Raw genomic sequence first — 16,608 nt, 5'->3', positions numbered from 1 at the left:
ACATGGTGTCCTCCCTGTGTTCTGGACTACTGCTCCTCTCAGCCTCAGCCAACATGGATTATGGGATATGTAGTCCAAAACACCCTGAGGGCATCATGTCACCTCAGTAGAGCACCATGCTCACTGAATACTATATACATGACGAATAAGAATAACGTAAGAAAAGTTATTTCTGTTGTGGTATTGCATCAAATATTCTAGTGAAACTCAGTTTGGGGGTTTGAAAATATCCAGCTGTTCTTCCCTCTGACACTAATCTCAAAACTTGATCTCATTTATCTGGCATGATTAACCTTAAGATCATATATTACATCCATCTGCCATTTCCTTCTAGAACTTTTAACTGATTTTCTTTTAACTAGTAACCGGGTATTTATGCATCATTGAAATTATGCTAAATAAGCTTCCTGAACAAAAGCGTAAAGGTGACCAACCTAGAGTTGAACATTATTTGCTATTAGATTTTATAAAAAATGGAGAGGAAATGTTTGATAAATATTTGTGTCCTAAGTTATTAATTACTTCCTAAACCTTTAGAAACTCATTCATCTTTCCAAGATCCTATTTAAACAGTTGGAAGTCTGAAACTTTTTCTCACACATTTTTTCTGCCGAACTTTGCTAGCAGACAATCTATGCATTGTTGATTCTATAACTTGACTTCCCCTAAAACTTTGCATACTGGGTATATCCTGTAGAGATCTATTAATAGCAGCTTCAAAGTCTGCTAATCAACTATGCATTGGCTTTCAGTCAGTTACTGTTCTGGTTGGTGCCACTTTTATTCTTGTTGTTTATTGATGGCAGATTAACTTGTAATAACAAACTTGGGTAGTTGAGTGTCTGTCAGTTAGGAAGTAGAACAAGGCTATCCAAAAATTAGGGTGTGGGGGTGTGTACCATTACATCATAAACAATATCAAAGCACTTTAAAACACTGTATGCCACAATAAAACTGCTAGCACGTTTGCAAAGCTAAACAGGGTCCATTATGGTTTCAATTTTTTAAAAAAGTAAGCAATCAAAATTGGAGAGCATTGCAGAAGGATGTTTTCTTAATTACCTACATAAGCATGGCAGCATAGCAAAGTTTTCAGCAGGTATTTGAAGGTTGAAACAGAAGGCATCTGCTGAATTTCTATTGGCAGAGCATTACACAGGACTGGGTGGGGGACACTGAAGGCTTGGTTTCTTGTTGCTGTCAGATGAGCCTCGCCAGCTTGGGGGTTAAGCAACGTTACTTGTGCAGATGATCTCAGTGACTGAATTGGAATATAAGCATTTAGGAGATCCCTAAATACCCTAGATTTCATTGTTCAGGGCTTTGTAAATTAACACAAGGACCTTGAACCTGGCTGGGTAGCAGATGGGCAGCCAGTGCAGATGTTTTAACAATGGCATCACATGTCATTGGCTCCATGGCCCCATCAACAGCCTGGCCTCCACATTTTGCCTCAGCTGGAACTTCTGAACCAGGCCCAAGGGCAGCCCTGCATAGAGTGACCATTTCCTGAGACATCCCTGATTTGCACCTAAACAAATCTTGCCTCGTACAAGACTACATGTTACAATGGAGCCCTGGTACCTGGATGGGCTGCTTTCCATCGCTAAACATCCCTGGGAAGCAGTAGTTTTCTCCTTTAAATGACAAACTCCCCACTTGGCTCCCTGCTTTTGAATCATTGCATTGTAGAGTTGGAAGGGACCACAGGGGTCATCTAGTCCAGCCCCCTGAAATGCAGCAACGTTTCACCCAGTGTGGGGCTTGAACCCACAACCCTGAGATTAAAAGTCTTGTCCTCTTTCCTCAGTGGGATTCCCAGTGGGAGGTAAGCAGGGATGTAGAACCCCAGCAGGTGAGAAAGCAGCCTAGGGAAGGAGTTAGAGAGCTGGAAAGGAGAAAGGAGGAGGGAAGTTGGATGGAAGGTTACTCACCTCTGCCCCACTGACATTCACCCTAGTGGGGGGTAAAAGTTCCCTGCCCCTGCAGTAGTCAGTCCTAAAATCTGTAAGTCGTGCTGATGCACCCCATGCCTGCACATCCAGAAGAATGGAAACAGCCAGACCAGTCCTGCTTCAGAGCAAAGTATTTTCTCTGGAATGCAGGTGAACCTGATGGACTTTGCTCACAGGTGTCCTTTGTGACTTATCATTGTCCTTTGTCGTTTCCCCCATATGCACAATGTTACAGGAACCTATGAGTAATACTTCTCTCAGTTTGCTCAATCTTGGCAATGTGATTCAGCCGCTTTCCAATTCTTGCTTTCAGCAGCTTGTATAATATGCAGGATCTTTTCCAGGAGTCTCCTGGGCAGATTGTCCGTATTGCATCAGCTGTCTGGGGGGGGGGGGACAGGACAGACAGACCAGTAGTCTACTCTTGGAGGTCCTTCAGGGGGGCGCATCCAGACATATGGTAGAGGCAGCAAGTTCTGATTCTGGAGAATGAGCAGCTAGACGTCTGCCCACCCATAGGAAAACAAGCTTCTGCATATTGGATCAGTCTTATGTAGATAGGCCATTTCAGTGTTCTGTGCTGATTTCACTGTGAAGCCAGAAGATCTTCTCTCAGTGTCCCAGCCAAGTGGGACACATTGAGTTGAACACACACTCTAGAGATGTTCACATGGCACCCACTTTATACTCTTTCCAGTGCCTGGTGAAGACCTTTTAAAGAAATCCTACAGGGTTGGATGGAAGGGAGGAATGGTTGTGGCAGAGAAACCACCAAATCCAAAGATGTGTCATGCTTGTGCCAGCGAGATGGAAACCTCCCCCCCCCCCCCCGGTTTTGGTTTGTTTTTGTTTTTTTTGTCAAAAAGGATTTTCATTCCCATTGATCCCAATGGGAAGGATAATCAAAATGGTAAGGTCCAGGACCAGCATACTCTCCTCCCCAGGATGAGCAGAGTTCCTCCTCTGCTGGTGGAGACAGATACACAAAATCCTATGGCCCCATCACACCTTCAAAGAAGATTGGGCCCAGGGGTCAGCAAACTTTTTCAGCAGGGGGCCAGTCCACTGTCCCTCAGACTTTGTGGGGGCCTGGACTATATTTTTTGGGGGGAAATGAACCAATTACTATGTCCCACAAATAAAAGCACACATTCTACTCATGTAAAAACACCAGGCAGGCCCCACAAATAACCCAGAGATGCATTTTAAATAAAAGGACACATTCTACTCATGTAAAAACACGCTGATTCCTGGACTGTTCTCGGGCCGGATTTAGAAGGTGATTGGGCTGGATCCGGCCCCCGGGCCTTAGTTTGCCTGCCCATGGATTGGGCCTTTAACCTTTAAAACTATTTGAGTCTTGGTCTTTCAGAGATGCTTTGTTGCTGCTTTGTTGACTTTACTCTCTGCTGAATTTTATTGTGCTACTTGCCATTGTAAGTCATCCAGATGACTTTGTTATCTGGAGATCTGTAAATACGGTAAGGTAACTAAGTAAATATAAAACACAGTGACACATTGGTTTATTAGTTCCAAGGAGGATTTGGAATAAATGCTCAGATAGTACAAAGTGTCTTTGTAAGCTCTGCTGGTGGGCATCAAGCTGAAGATCTCGGCCGAGAAGAGACCTCTTAGAGGTTGGAACAGCATGTTAGCACAGTGCAGAACAGCAGATGAGCCAAGTGGGACTGTCAACGTCCCTTCCCCCACAAGCTCACTAGTGCCTAAAGGAAGTGAAGAATACTCAACCTTCCTCTAGGTTTCTTCCTCCTCCTGCCTCTCAAATTGCTTGATCTGCAGATCAGGAGTCAGCCCTATGCTGTGCTGGAATGCAAAGGAAAGTGGGGGGGATCTTTTCACTGGTAGGTTTGTAGTTTTTTTGTCCTTTTTGTAGTGCTTGGTTGTTTATCTGCTTCACGTCAGCCTAAGAGGAAATGTTTGTCACTGTTCAGTTTGGTTGTAATGGGGAAAAGAAGGTCGACTTATAAGACTGTTCTGCCTTGCCCACTTTGCACCAGAGAGGCTATTATGGCGGCTAGTGAGAAAAGACAGCTTCTTCGCCTCTGTACAGATTTGGCATGAACCGGGGTGGTGGGTGGGATGGCAAACTCGCTACAGGTACATGGGGCCTCTGACTAGAGCGAGAGGGCAGGGAGATATGAAACCAGCTCTTTCCTCTTTGTTTTCCTTCACCGACTGCCTTAAGCCAGTGGGATTTTCCTCTGCTTTTGCTGCTTCAGGTTCTCTTTGTAGAGGATGTATTTTTTTGCTACATGGTTGTAGGAAAAGCCTTGCACAAAACTTGTATGCACCATGGGGAATGGGGGCATCATCATCATCATCATCATCATTATTATTATTATTTTACTTTTTACAAGGGTTTGGAAACCACAGAGCAGGATATATCAATGTAATTTTCATGCCTGTCAGAGTGCACATTTTGCACACAGATTCTCCAAGAGGAACGCTCGACAGGATTCCCCATGCAGAAAAAGTATCATGCAGGAAGTGATCCTGTGCATGTTTACTCTGAAGTCAGCAGCGTTTTGTTTTCATGGGACTTATTGCAGCTTTATCAGTGGGACTTTATTTCTAGCAAATATGCATAGGATTGCTCCAGATTGTGGCAGTTCTCTCTTCTTGACTATTGCATGTTTAGCTATGTTAAATGTGTACAAATGTAACCTGTCCACCTGATCTGTGCTGGAGTAGTGTGTTTGGTTGTGGAAGCCACATATTAAGAAAGGTTTGGACAAACTAGAGAGGATTTAGAGGAGGGTGTAGTCTGGGAACCGAATCCTGAGGACCAACTGAAAAAGCTGGGTATGTTTAGCTTGGAGAAGGGAAGTTTAAGGGGAGATGTGATAGCTGTCTTCAAATATCTGAAGGCTGCCATGCAAGAATTCAAGCATACTTATTTCTCCTGTTGCCGGCCAGATGACAGCTCCTGATTGTCTCTCCAAAATTATTGTTAGTAGAGGTTTCAGATTTATTTGCGCTTTTGGTTGTGGTTCCCAGTATCCTTTTCAGTATCAAGGGCATTCTTCTTGTAAACACCGGATCCAAGTCACTCTTCCTCACCATGCATCGCTTGTGGTTTTTCAAAGTACATGATTTTCAAAGAAATATCAAAATCTTATCAGGCTTCCTTTCAAGCTAGTCACAAAGCAAGACCGCTTTTGTACCCTTTGCAGTGTTTCCAGGCCAAACATTGGGGTGTTGGGGTCAGACAGGACATTGAGTTCTGATACAAATAAACAGCATGTTACGAATACGGCTGTTGTTTCTGCCTGACTGCACTGGAGATAAAGTCAAACTAAGGATACAAACAAGAAAAAAGAATTCATTTGGCCGGGGGGGGGGGGGTGGAGGGGCACAGCCATATTTCTGTTGATTAGATTTATCTGTACATCCAATTGCGCCTCCTGATCTCATTTTTGCTACAAACACAAATGAGCTGCGGGGAAATTTCTGGGGTAAGCTAGGTTGCTTTGAGTTGCCTTCGGCAAGAAAAAGCAGGCAATAAAAATAATAAATGAAATAAAAAATAAAAAGGAAGACTCCAAGGCCATCTCCCTGGGGAAGCCACTACCAAAAGACTTAGTAAGAATGCAAAGTAAAGCCCACCTCCCACTAAAATGGCCAGCCTGGGTCCCAATGGTTGGGTGGCAATATGATTGGGTCAGATCAGTGCTGGGCTCTTCTGAGCTCCTAGGGACCTTAGCCAGTGCATGAGTTGGCCGACTGCTTTCAATAGGCCTGATTTGCATCTCTTAATGGACTCAAAAGACGAAACAAGTTAGGTATGAAGATGAGGACTGAGCGTGCTCTGTTGAGGGGGAGTGGAATGGAGTGTCCTGGAAGACGGCATGACTGGATGGCTGGAAACAAGAACAGGAGCACCCCACACAGCAATGTTTTGTTGCAGGTCCCACTTGTAATCCACAATACCTAAGTGCGTAGAGAAACCCTATAGCAGAAATTAGGGCTACGCTCTCTCTGCAGTCTTGATGGCTCAGAGCAGAATCAGGCATGCTTAGGGTCAAACCACACATCTCATTGGAGTTCTGGGATTGGAACTCCTGATGGGTGGGGATTTGGTACAAGGCTCGGGCATGGAGACAAGGATTGGGCTTTCCTTTCCCCTGCACCAGAACCCCAGTCTAAATCCTCCATCATTCCCTGTCCTGATGCAACTGATTTTTTATAGGGGCAGGCGGTGAACGCATTTGGGAGTAGTTTAAGTTAAGGAATTTGTACTTTGGCACTGAAAGGCACACAGGTGTTGCTTGGCTAAAGATGCTTCCAGGCTGCCGCTCTTTCGTAAGTGGGATCCAGTTACATCCCTGTAAATTCAGGTTGCGCAGTTAAAGTGGACTTGGAGCTCTTGCACAATAAAACCTCCAGACAACAAAAGCAAAACAAAACCAGACTTTTGACAGTAAGGACAGTGATGGAGAAGGGCCTTGGAAATTAGGAGATAACAATTGCTCAGTCCAATGCCATATCACCTCTCTGCAAACAAATAATATAACAATTCAGAATGAATGCTCAGCAAACAGCTAACACTGTGTAACCTCCCTATAAACTTTGTGCAAGCTCTTCAGGATAAATGCTCAATGAGTAGAATGCCTGGGAGTGACCGCAAGGCTCTTTCCTTTGCTTTCTGGTAGCACGTTCTACAACACAATGTGTGCTGCAGTGTGATCACTCCATACATGGCATGGGTTGTGGCATACATTGTGATAAAGAGGGGTGGACCAGCTCCATCCTCATTCACACATACAAGTCCCTGGTGCCACAGTCCTTTCGAGCTGGACACACCTAATGAAAGACAGCTCAAAGGTTGTTTTTAGAGGAATACTAGTTGCAAGTCTCTGGTGTGTCTTATTTTCACATATACACACGCAACCTCATTTTGTGTAGAATGTACATTTGATTATTGGGCTTTTTGTTCCATATGAAGGAGAGGGCTGTAGCAGAGTTGTAGGACACCTCCTTTGGATGCAGAAGGCCCCAACTTCAGTCTTTGACACTTCCAAGACAAACTAGGATTCACTCCCGTCTGAAGTGAGGAGCAGCCGACACTCTGTGTCGCCCAGGGATGGGGAACCTGAATCCCTCTGGGCTCTATCTCCTTCCAGTGCCAGCCAACATGACCAATGGGATGATGGGAGTTGTAGTCCAACAACAGTATAGTTCAGCATTGTCGGTTGCAGCATTTGGCACTTTTTAAATTAAATTAAATTTTAAATTAAAAGCAAGCAAGTGGAGACATGATAGAAGTGTATAAAATTATGCACAGTGTTGATAAAGTGGGTGGGGGTACATTTTTCTCCTCTCCTAACACTAGACTCTGTGGACATCCAATGAAATGGAATGTTGGAGCATTCAGGACTGAGAAACCACTGAGCCTCTTGTGCTTTCTGATCAGAAGGTCAGCAATTCAAATCCCGTGACGGGTGAGCTCCCTTTGCTCTGTTCCAACTCCTGCCAACCTAGCAGTTCGAGAGCACACCAATGCAAGTAAATAAATAGTTACCACTGTGGCAAAAGGTAAACAGCGTTTCCATGCACTCTAGATTCCATCATGGTGTTCTGTTGTGCCAGAAGCAGTTTAGTCATGCTGGCCACATGACCTGGAAAGCTGTCTGTGGACAAACGCCAGCTTCCTCGGCCTGAAAGCAAGATGAGTGCCGCAACCCCATAGTCACCTTTGACTGGGCTTAACCGTCCAGAGGTCATTTACCTTTATCTTTAGCTTCTTCACACAGAGCAGACTAAAACCGTGGAACTTGCTTCCAGTGATGGCCACCAACTTATATGCCTTTAAAAGAGGATTAGACAAATTCATGGATAAGGCTATCTGTGGCTACTAGACATGATGGCTGTGCTCTTCCTCCATGGTTAAAGGTGGTTCAGAATGCCAGTTGTCTGACTACTGTACACAGCAGCACCTTTCTATATTTAAACTATATGAGCGGGCACAGAAGCATCACAAGGGAGAATCAAAGTCACTTTTATATGTGACAAATCCTCAATCCTTCACTCTGTTATCGGTGGCTGTGTCCAAAGTCCCATGGACTCTGAATCCAGTGCGCTCCTGCTCCCCCTTTGGTAAGTGGTGTACACATACTGTTAGCTGTAATTCATATCTCTTCTGTTGTGAAATACTGCAATTCCTCCAAAACCAGCTGTAGTTCAAATTGAGAAAAGAGTGACTTAGCTGCATTTTAAATGCCTACACAGCCAGTGAGCTCAGCACATGCCTTTTGCCAACTCCTCCACATGATACTCTCCCCCAACCCCGCCTTGCAAGGAATGCTCTTGTCTCCTGAGATGGCAGGAAAACTTGGACTGGGGTCATTTATTTGCTTTCTTTGGCTGCCAGATAACACTGGCTATTTCTCAAGTGTCCAGGGAAGGCTAAATTCATTCTCTTGGGCTGGCACTTGTGAAGAGCAGGAGGAGTCAGGGCAGAAATCTGAATTACGCTGCGGCGTCCCCTCATCCCCAATCTTTTGCTACGGGGAATTTTCATGGGACCTAAAACTCCCGTTTAATCAGGAGCCAAGAAAGGGGGGCGGGGAGAAGAAGAAAAGGAGAAAAAGAAAGAGAAAGAAAGGATAAGGGGGAGAGAAAATGGAGAAAAGTAAAAAGAAAGAAAAGAAAAAGTTTTGATTGCACTCAGAGAGAGGGGGAGCGAGTAGCAGCCCCCACTCCCGGAGCGAGTTAGGGAGGCGTAGCCCGGGAGGCTGAAAGAAAGGGTTGGCACGCCGCTGCTTGCAAGGACAGCTGTACTCTTCTATGGACACCGTCAGGATGTGACATCACTAACGCGGAGAGAGAAAAAGCCCCGAAGTTTCGTTAATGAGAACTCCTCCAGCCAAGGTTCCTTGCGTGGGATCCTTCACTGCAGCGCTCTTGATAAGCCGCGGGCACTTTTAACGAGGGCGGCAGGGATCCTTCTCCTTGGCTCCAGAGGGAGCAACTTTTCTTCGGCTCGGCTGCGCAGGAGGCGGTGAGTATCTCTCCCTCCCCCTCTGCCCCGTTTCACAAAGAAGTTTGATCGGCGCGTGGCAAAGCTCCAGGCCAAGCCTCTCTCTTGGAACCTTTCGCAGCCCTGGAGTTTCTGAACTTTTCAACCCCGGTGAGTGGGGGAAATGGCTCGAGGCGGCGTTTGCAAATATTTGCAAGAGAGGCGCGCGGCTGCCCGAGGAGCTGGTTGCTGGCGAGAGAAACAAATGGGAGCAGAGCGGTTTTCTGGAGCAGAAAACATCCAGGAGCGAGTTTGTCAGCGCTATGCCGGGCGGGGCTGGGGGGGGGGGGCGCTTGTTGGCGCTGGAGGCCTGCCAGTTGCCGCTTGGCAACGGCACCAAGGAGACGAGAGAGCGCAGTGCCCGACCATCCTGGTAGGTAGAGGGGCTGAATCAGCGCGTAATTGTGCGGACTGAGAACTGGTGCCTCTGTGTTTGAGGCAGAGAATAGGCTGGCTGAGATGGCACGCTATGACTGTGTGCCCCCTGGATTTATAATTTCTTAATCGCCAGTCACTATTCTCAAGGTTTTCTTTTAATTATTTTATTTCATGGAATTTATGCAGGCAACTCTCAACTTATGTCAGGGTTACGTTCCAGAGATAGTGCATAAAGCCAAAATCGTGCTTAGTCAAAACACATTAGGTGGGTGGGATTGCCAAAGGCCCCCCCCCCCAATGTCTATCCTCTTTTTGCCTCCATATATTTATCCAAGGGCATGAAGCTGAACGCACACAAGTTTAATGTTTGCAAGTTATATGCACACTGCTTGATTTCAAAACAAAACTAAAAAGTTAATATAATAAAATTATCAGCAAGGAAAAGTAACTGCAATAATTTAAAAGTTAACAATAAGAAAGTTATTTTCTAAACAGCTGGCAGGCTTGTCTAAACAAAAATGTTTTTATCAGCAGCCAGAAAGAATTCAGCAAAGGCACCTGCCTGATATGAATAGTGTTGTTGCTGCCCCACTAAAATATCAAGTTCTTACAAATTCAGAGTGGGTATTATGTGGCCCCTGTAACACTGCCAGTTCAGGCTTCAGGAATGTCGTGAATTTGCTGAGGTGTTGCAGCAGACACTTCAAATGGTCTTCTCTAACCTGGTCCAACCAGATGTTTCACACTGCAGTTCCCATCAGCCCCAGTCAGCGTGGCCAATAATCAGGGGTGGCAAGTGTAGTCCAACAACATCTTGAGGGCATCAGGTTGGGCAAAACAAAGGTAGGCCACACCTGGGAGGGGAGATGCGTTGTGCCTTTGTTCACCCCTTCCCTGGTCCCCATAATTGTGAGGCTGGTGAAGGTGGCAAAAATCTATCCTAGCTGACCTATTGCTCCTGTATGCCAGGGCTTAGTCCCTGAATCTTTTTTTTTTTGTGGTAGGTGGCTAAGACCTACCATAACAGTGCCTCTGGTCATGTGCAGAATTTCTAACTATTGGGGAATCAGGGCATGCTGTTGGCATCTGTCTGTTTTCAGAAAAAATAGAGTGCAGCTTTGGGGCTCAAGTCAATCCTCTGGAGAATCACAGCGCCTGCGGTAGCTGCAAAGACCAGTAACTCACAACTGCTGCCTCCTGTGTTGTTTTTGCTGAGTTACTAGCACCAAAGTGACCTGTTTAGGGTGCAAGCCTGGGCAGTGTGCATGGAGGTCATGGGGTGCCTGGATGAGAAGACCCCCCCCCCCCCCGGCCTCACTGATGTGGTCCATTGGAAAGCAGAGCAATACTTTTGGCATCAGCTTGGCGGAAGGAAGTGTACAAGACACCATCCAACTGTCTTAGAACTGTTACACTGGGGGGGGGGGGACTTCAGTGCCACTCCCCTTATCATTTTCCTGCTGATAACCCAAAGCTGCTATTTGCTTGTTAGGGAAAGCACACATGAAACCAAGTTTTCCCAGGACAGCTGATTGTGAACAGCTCCGCTTTAGTTCCAGTGTCAGAACCATCTGGGAACCAAATCCAAACATGAAGGCCTCGACAAAGGTGTTTTCAGCACTCTCTGTCCATTTGCTGTGGGGCTCTCTCGCAGCTCTGCTCTTTGCCATGAATAACTGCATTTTCCTGCAGTTCCTTTTTCAAGACTTCCTGTCAGGCAAGTAGACTGGCCTATACTCTGCAATCTCTCTATGCCTCTGTTTTTCTCCCTCCCTCCTCTCACACACACACCAGCCAATGACCTCTTTTTACAGCCATTTCCTTGGAATCAAACTCTGGAATTTTCCATAATATTTAGATAGCTGAAAAGGTGGTCTCTGGAAAGCAAATGCTTGAGAGTGAGTTTTACATCATGAATAGTTCTGAACTGCCCTGTGATCTTCAGGTGAAGGGCAGTATACAAAATTAATTAATAAGAGTTCGGGGGAACACTTGGAATCCCTCAATCCTCTGCTACATCCTCATTTGTAAATATTTATATCGAAGATTTGCTAAATATTCAGCGTTAATATATTTTATTTCTGTATAGAATAGTCAAGTTTCAACATTTGAGAGCCATTGGCAATTGATATTTAAATAGCAGAATAGTTAATGTGTAGTTGTATTAAATAGCTGATGTTAATATAGTATCTGAGAATTTTTGGAGCTTGGTATTCCACAGATGTCGTTTGATCTTTGGAACTGGACAGTATTTGATCAGCAACTCTATTTGATATTATGCTCTTAGGACTTGATATTTGTCTTCTGGAATCTTTCATGCCTTGGACCTTTACTGCTAAAGGCATTAATCTTCCAACAAGCCTTCTAAAATCTATATCCCAGTTGAATTTGAATTGATTTTGTGTGTGTGCTGTTGCTTCCAACTGTCTTTATATTTATAATTTTAAAAATCTGTCTAATACTGGGTCGGACCATTGGCCTATCTAGTTCAGTATTGCCGACACTGGCTGGCAGTGGCTTTCCAGGGTTTCAGACTAAGAGTCTTTCCCAACTTTACCTGGAGATGCCAGGGATTGAACCTGGGACCTTTGGCAAGCAAAGCAGATGTTTTGTCACTGAGCTATGAACCTTCTCCTAGCCTTACTATTCCTTATTACACAGAAGGCCTGTTCTTCTTAAGGGAGCAGTTACCAAGTGATAAGCTTTTATCATTTGACACGCCTTTTCTCTATTCATGGGAACAGAATTAACGTGAGAAGAAAACCATTGCAGCTCACTTGTATTAGCAGTTCTTTACTCAGTCCAATTAGATGGAAGTTGGTGTAGGATAAAAGATGGCTGTGTGAATTCTGCCCTTAATCCGCTTGCCCGGAATCTATAAAAATCCATCTAATGCTCCCATGTCAGCCAGATGTTTATGGAAGGGAGAGCTGCACATAAGGCTTGTGAACGAGATAAAGTGCACACCTCAGCAAATGTCTGTAAAAGAGATGGGTGTGCAGTGCAGTGACCATGAACAACGTGCTGCTATCTGCTTGGCAGATAAAGTGAAGGCAGAGCCAGTTTCTCAACAGCAGCTTGCCACAGGCATTGGGGGCATTTTCTTCAGTCTACATGCAAATATTAAAATACTTGATAAAGTCAAGGGTAAGGTCAGGAGATGGGAATTTCCTGTCAGAATAACAATAGCCCAATCTTAATGTCTGAAATTGTTTTACTACAGACTAACTGCAGTGCCCCAAACAGGTTTCAAATTGTTTTTACACCTTACTGTATTGGTATACTCATTTTTTGCTGCCTGCTCCCATCCTGCTATGGGGTTCAAGTACAAGGCAAATCCTAACGATTAAAATGGATGCCTGGTATGCATTCCACACAGGTATGCATGGGTCTTGACTATACCAACTCATTACAATGAGTCGTCGGATATGATTACATCCTATTAATCATTATTCTTGCTTCATCAGACGGCAAAGATGAATTCAAGTATTTTATTTTCTTAGATGTCTAGAATTTTTGGAAACAATCTGGTATTGCTTAAATACATACTCATATTAATCAATGTTATTATACCAAGTAACACCTTTTGTGTGTGTGTTGGGGTAGCAAATGAAGCAATTGGTGTTTCAGTGTCAAGGAGATGGGGGCTGTCAAAGCATGGTCCAGAGTGGTCCAGCTTTACTGATTGACAACCTTCTTTACTGAGCTTGTGAATTCAGACTTGCTGGGAGCAACATGGTTTGTCCACCTATGTGATACAGAAGCCAAGTGATAGATCTTTAGGTCCTACAGGCTGGCTGTAGAACAGAACCATGCCACAAGGCCCACAATTGGGCACTATCCAGCCCAGAGTCAGCCCTGTCTGGAATCTCCAGATAGTAAACAACAACAACAACAAAAAACACCTTCTCTAAAACCCTTGAGAGACACTGCCAGTCCGTGCAGACCAGGGTTACGCAATGTGGTACCCTCCAGAGGTTGTTGCTCTACAACTTCCTTCAGCCCCAGGAGAGATGATGGGTGTTCTAGTCGAACAACATCTAGAAGTTGTCTGTCTCTGATTGAGACAATCCTGAGCTAGATGGAAGAATCGTCTGACTGGCTGTGTTCTGAAGTACTGTGATGAATAGTGAAATGTGATGAGCGTGCCTAATTTTATCTGGGTCTGCCATTCTAAGACAGCGCTCCTAGTCACATTTACCAGGAAGTAAGCTCCACTGAAGGCTGAACGACTTACTTACGGCTAGTCATTCAAAGAGTTAATCTACTTCTACTTTCTGCAGAGTTTGGAATGTTACAGTGATGACTAGAAAGGGGATTGAGAGTGTGCATCTGAGAAATTACAGGGGAAGTGGACAGTTAACGTGGAGAGGCGGCCCTGGGCATGGAGGTTTTGGAGAGGAAGGGGAAGTGAATCACAGGCATCTGTGGCTCTCAGTCTGCAGTGCAGCTATGGAGATGAGTGTCCTGCTAGCCAGAGGCTCAGTTTTGAGACTACTGAGTCTGCCTCTTCCTGCTCTCTGATCATGGCTCTTGACAGCCAAGGCCCTGGTTTCACTTCTAGCTTCAGCTGTAAGGCACAGTTCATCTGAAATTGGGTTGGAGGCAGGGTTAGAAATTCAGATATATAAGCTAAGCACCAAATGGCTCTTTAAGGAGCGTCTCCACCCCCATCATTCTACCAGGACATGGAGGTCCAGCCCGAGGGCCTTCTGGTGGTTCCCTCACTGCAAGAAGCCAAGTTACAGGGAACCAGGCACAGGGCCTTCTCGGTAGTGGCACCCACCCTGTGGAATGCCCTCCTACCAGATGTCAAAGTGAACAACAACTACCAGATTTTTAGAAGACATCTGAAGGCAGCCCTGTTTAGGGAAGCTTTTAATGTTTGATGGACTACTATATTTTAATATTTTGTTGGAAGCCACCCAGAGTGGCTGGGGAAATCCAGCCAGATGGGCCGGGTATAAATAATAAATTATATTATTATTATTATTATTATTATTATTATATTATTATTAAACCAGGGTTATAGTTGCCAGAATGGAATGCCTCGTTGCCATTTTGGGGGCAGATGGCTTGAAAGTCGTATTTTTCAATACAACTTTTTGGTTACTGAAGTTCATTCTGATTGTGCAGATAAAATACAGGGGATAAATTCTACAGGATGTGTTTGCTAGTGTGCGAAAACAGTCAAGATCCAAGGGTCCTCAGGCATACACCTCCAGATGGTGGAGCCATCAGGGGCCATCCTGGTACCCAGGCATCTTCACGTGGTTGCAAGTGGCTGATATCCAGGTGCAAAATGCGCCTGGCGAATTTCGAACACTGCTTGGAGGCCACATTTGGGCAGCATGAAAGGCAATGGAGTTCAGCTACCTTGTGTGTACTGTAATGGCTTGGAATTTTAGGGGATGTGACATGTATCCACAATGCTTCTGATAATGCTTCTTGTCTGCCTGGATGGAGAAATGTGTGGTGTATGGAGCTGGCACAGGTTTACAGGAGCGCTAAGGCCCAGTCAGAGAATCTTAAAGTGTATGGGTTATATGTAACCATGGAACCTCTGTTTAGTGTGGTTGCTAGTCTCAGAACAAGAAAGAACACAATCAAGCAAGCTATCTTCGCTTTGAACTGTATTGACTCAGTTGGTGGAGAGTCAGTGTGGAAGGGAACAATATTTGTTGCACTCAGACCCCACCATAGAATAGTAAGACAGATGACAATGGCTCTTTACACAGCAACTCATGATTCAAAAGCACGCTGGTACCTTTAACAATAAAGTTGAGTTCATGTAACTGGATTTCTCCCCATTGGGGTTAAAAACAGCTTTGAAAGCACAGAAGGGGTTAAGCACTCCCAGAGCCATTGTTCTGGTCAATTCTAGAACCTCCAATGGATGCTTTAAAGTTTCTCTTTTAGAAAACAACCACCTCCACGCATCTCGCATCTGTTCTGGCCCTCAGCATGAAGGATTGCAGAGATTGTTACAAAGTGGGAAGGAAATCAATTGTGTGATTCAGTCTTCAGATGTTGGGGTTTTCAAAGTGTTCAGCTGGCTGCATTGTCCACCCCACATGAGAATATATTTTTATTCTTAAATACATTCTCATTATCTGGCAGCTGCAGAAAAGATCAAAGGAGAAATTTCCAAGTGACATTTTTTTTTTAAAAAAAGGCTAGTATTGTATAGTAGTAAGTGCTTAACGAATGCACCAAAATGACACATTTAGAGTAAAAATATAGACCCAAGACACTTGAAGGGCTTCAGAATCTGCCAGAAACCCCACTGTGCTAGCAGAACACAAGATATCCCATGGTCATTTTTACATTTTTCTTCTTTTATTTTTTGGTTTTGTATTTCCCACCTCTCGTACTGAGAACACATTGGATACAGTGGCTATTATCACACCATAGTAGGGACACATCTAAGAGCATAAGAATAGCCTGCTGGATCAGACCAGATCCTGTATCCACAGTGGCCAATCAAATTCCTTTCAGAAGCAGGACCTAAGTATAGGATTTCTCTGTCCAAGTTCCATTAAATTTGTGTCTTTCTGAAAACATATGTTGTTCTGTGCATGTGTATAATATACACTTTGAGGCTCTAGTGGCATTTTAATGAGGGAGTAGAGGCTTAACTTGAGCCAGTTGAGGATTTAGAGTAAAGATATTGCTTCTTTTGGGGGGAAACAGTAAATCAATGTGGAGATTTTGGGAGTATAAAGATTTGGTGCTGGCATCAAGATTATCGCCTTCCAAAGCAAAACATTCCAGGTTTGGTAGCCATAGTGTTATATGACAGGACCAAAATGTCATCCAGCACTTGGCTGGCTGGGAAGCAAACCTGAAAAGGCAGGACCAAGAGAACAAGCTCATTTTGTCTTGCAGCTCTTTGACAGAGACTCAAGTAGCTGTAGACTGTGTCCAGGATCACCCTTTCTACCTCATTCTGGAGCATATAGGAGTGCAAGTTAAGTTAATTTTAGACTCTGGACTTAAATATCTGGAGGGTCACAGTTTCCCTACCCTTAATGTAAGAACAGTGTCGTGTGTGAAGCACCACTAAGGCTTACGAAACCTTTGCATTCTTTAAAAGCAGCTTGTGAAAGTATCCTACATAACTTTTGCCTTTACTGAATCTGAGAGACTGTGGGAATGCAGAACTTATTTCCCCACCGAAACAATGCTAAAAATAGTGTTCAAAATGTGCATAGAATGAAGAACAGTCGCAAAGCA

At 44.5% G+C, this 16,608-nt stretch overlaps 1 protein-coding gene across 2 annotated transcripts in view; it reads left to right on the top strand.

Annotated features, from left to right (window-relative positions):
* Positions 1-3,518: 3,518 nt before the first annotated feature.
* MOB3C (MOB kinase activator 3C) overlaps positions 3,519-16,608 on the top strand; it is a 35,385-nt gene continuing 22,295 nt past the window's right edge. Inside the window, exon 1 of one of the 2 annotated variants that reach the window (XM_083447895.1) lies at positions 3,519-3,817. The gene's annotated coding sequence lies outside the window, so the exon portion shown is untranslated. Of the gene's footprint in view, positions 3,818-8,278; positions 8,977-16,608 lie in introns of those variants that run through there. The other variant, XM_083447894.1, reaches the window with a different exon arrangement.

The sequence above is a fragment of the Podarcis tiliguerta genome (assembly GCF_965153285.1).
Source record: "Podarcis tiliguerta genome assembly, chromosome: 6".
Classification (NCBI taxonomy): domain Eukaryota; kingdom Metazoa; phylum Chordata; class Lepidosauria; order Squamata; family Lacertidae; genus Podarcis; species Podarcis tiliguerta.
Note: the sequence above shows the minus strand (reverse complement) of the source record. Positions and strands in the feature narration are given on the sequence as shown.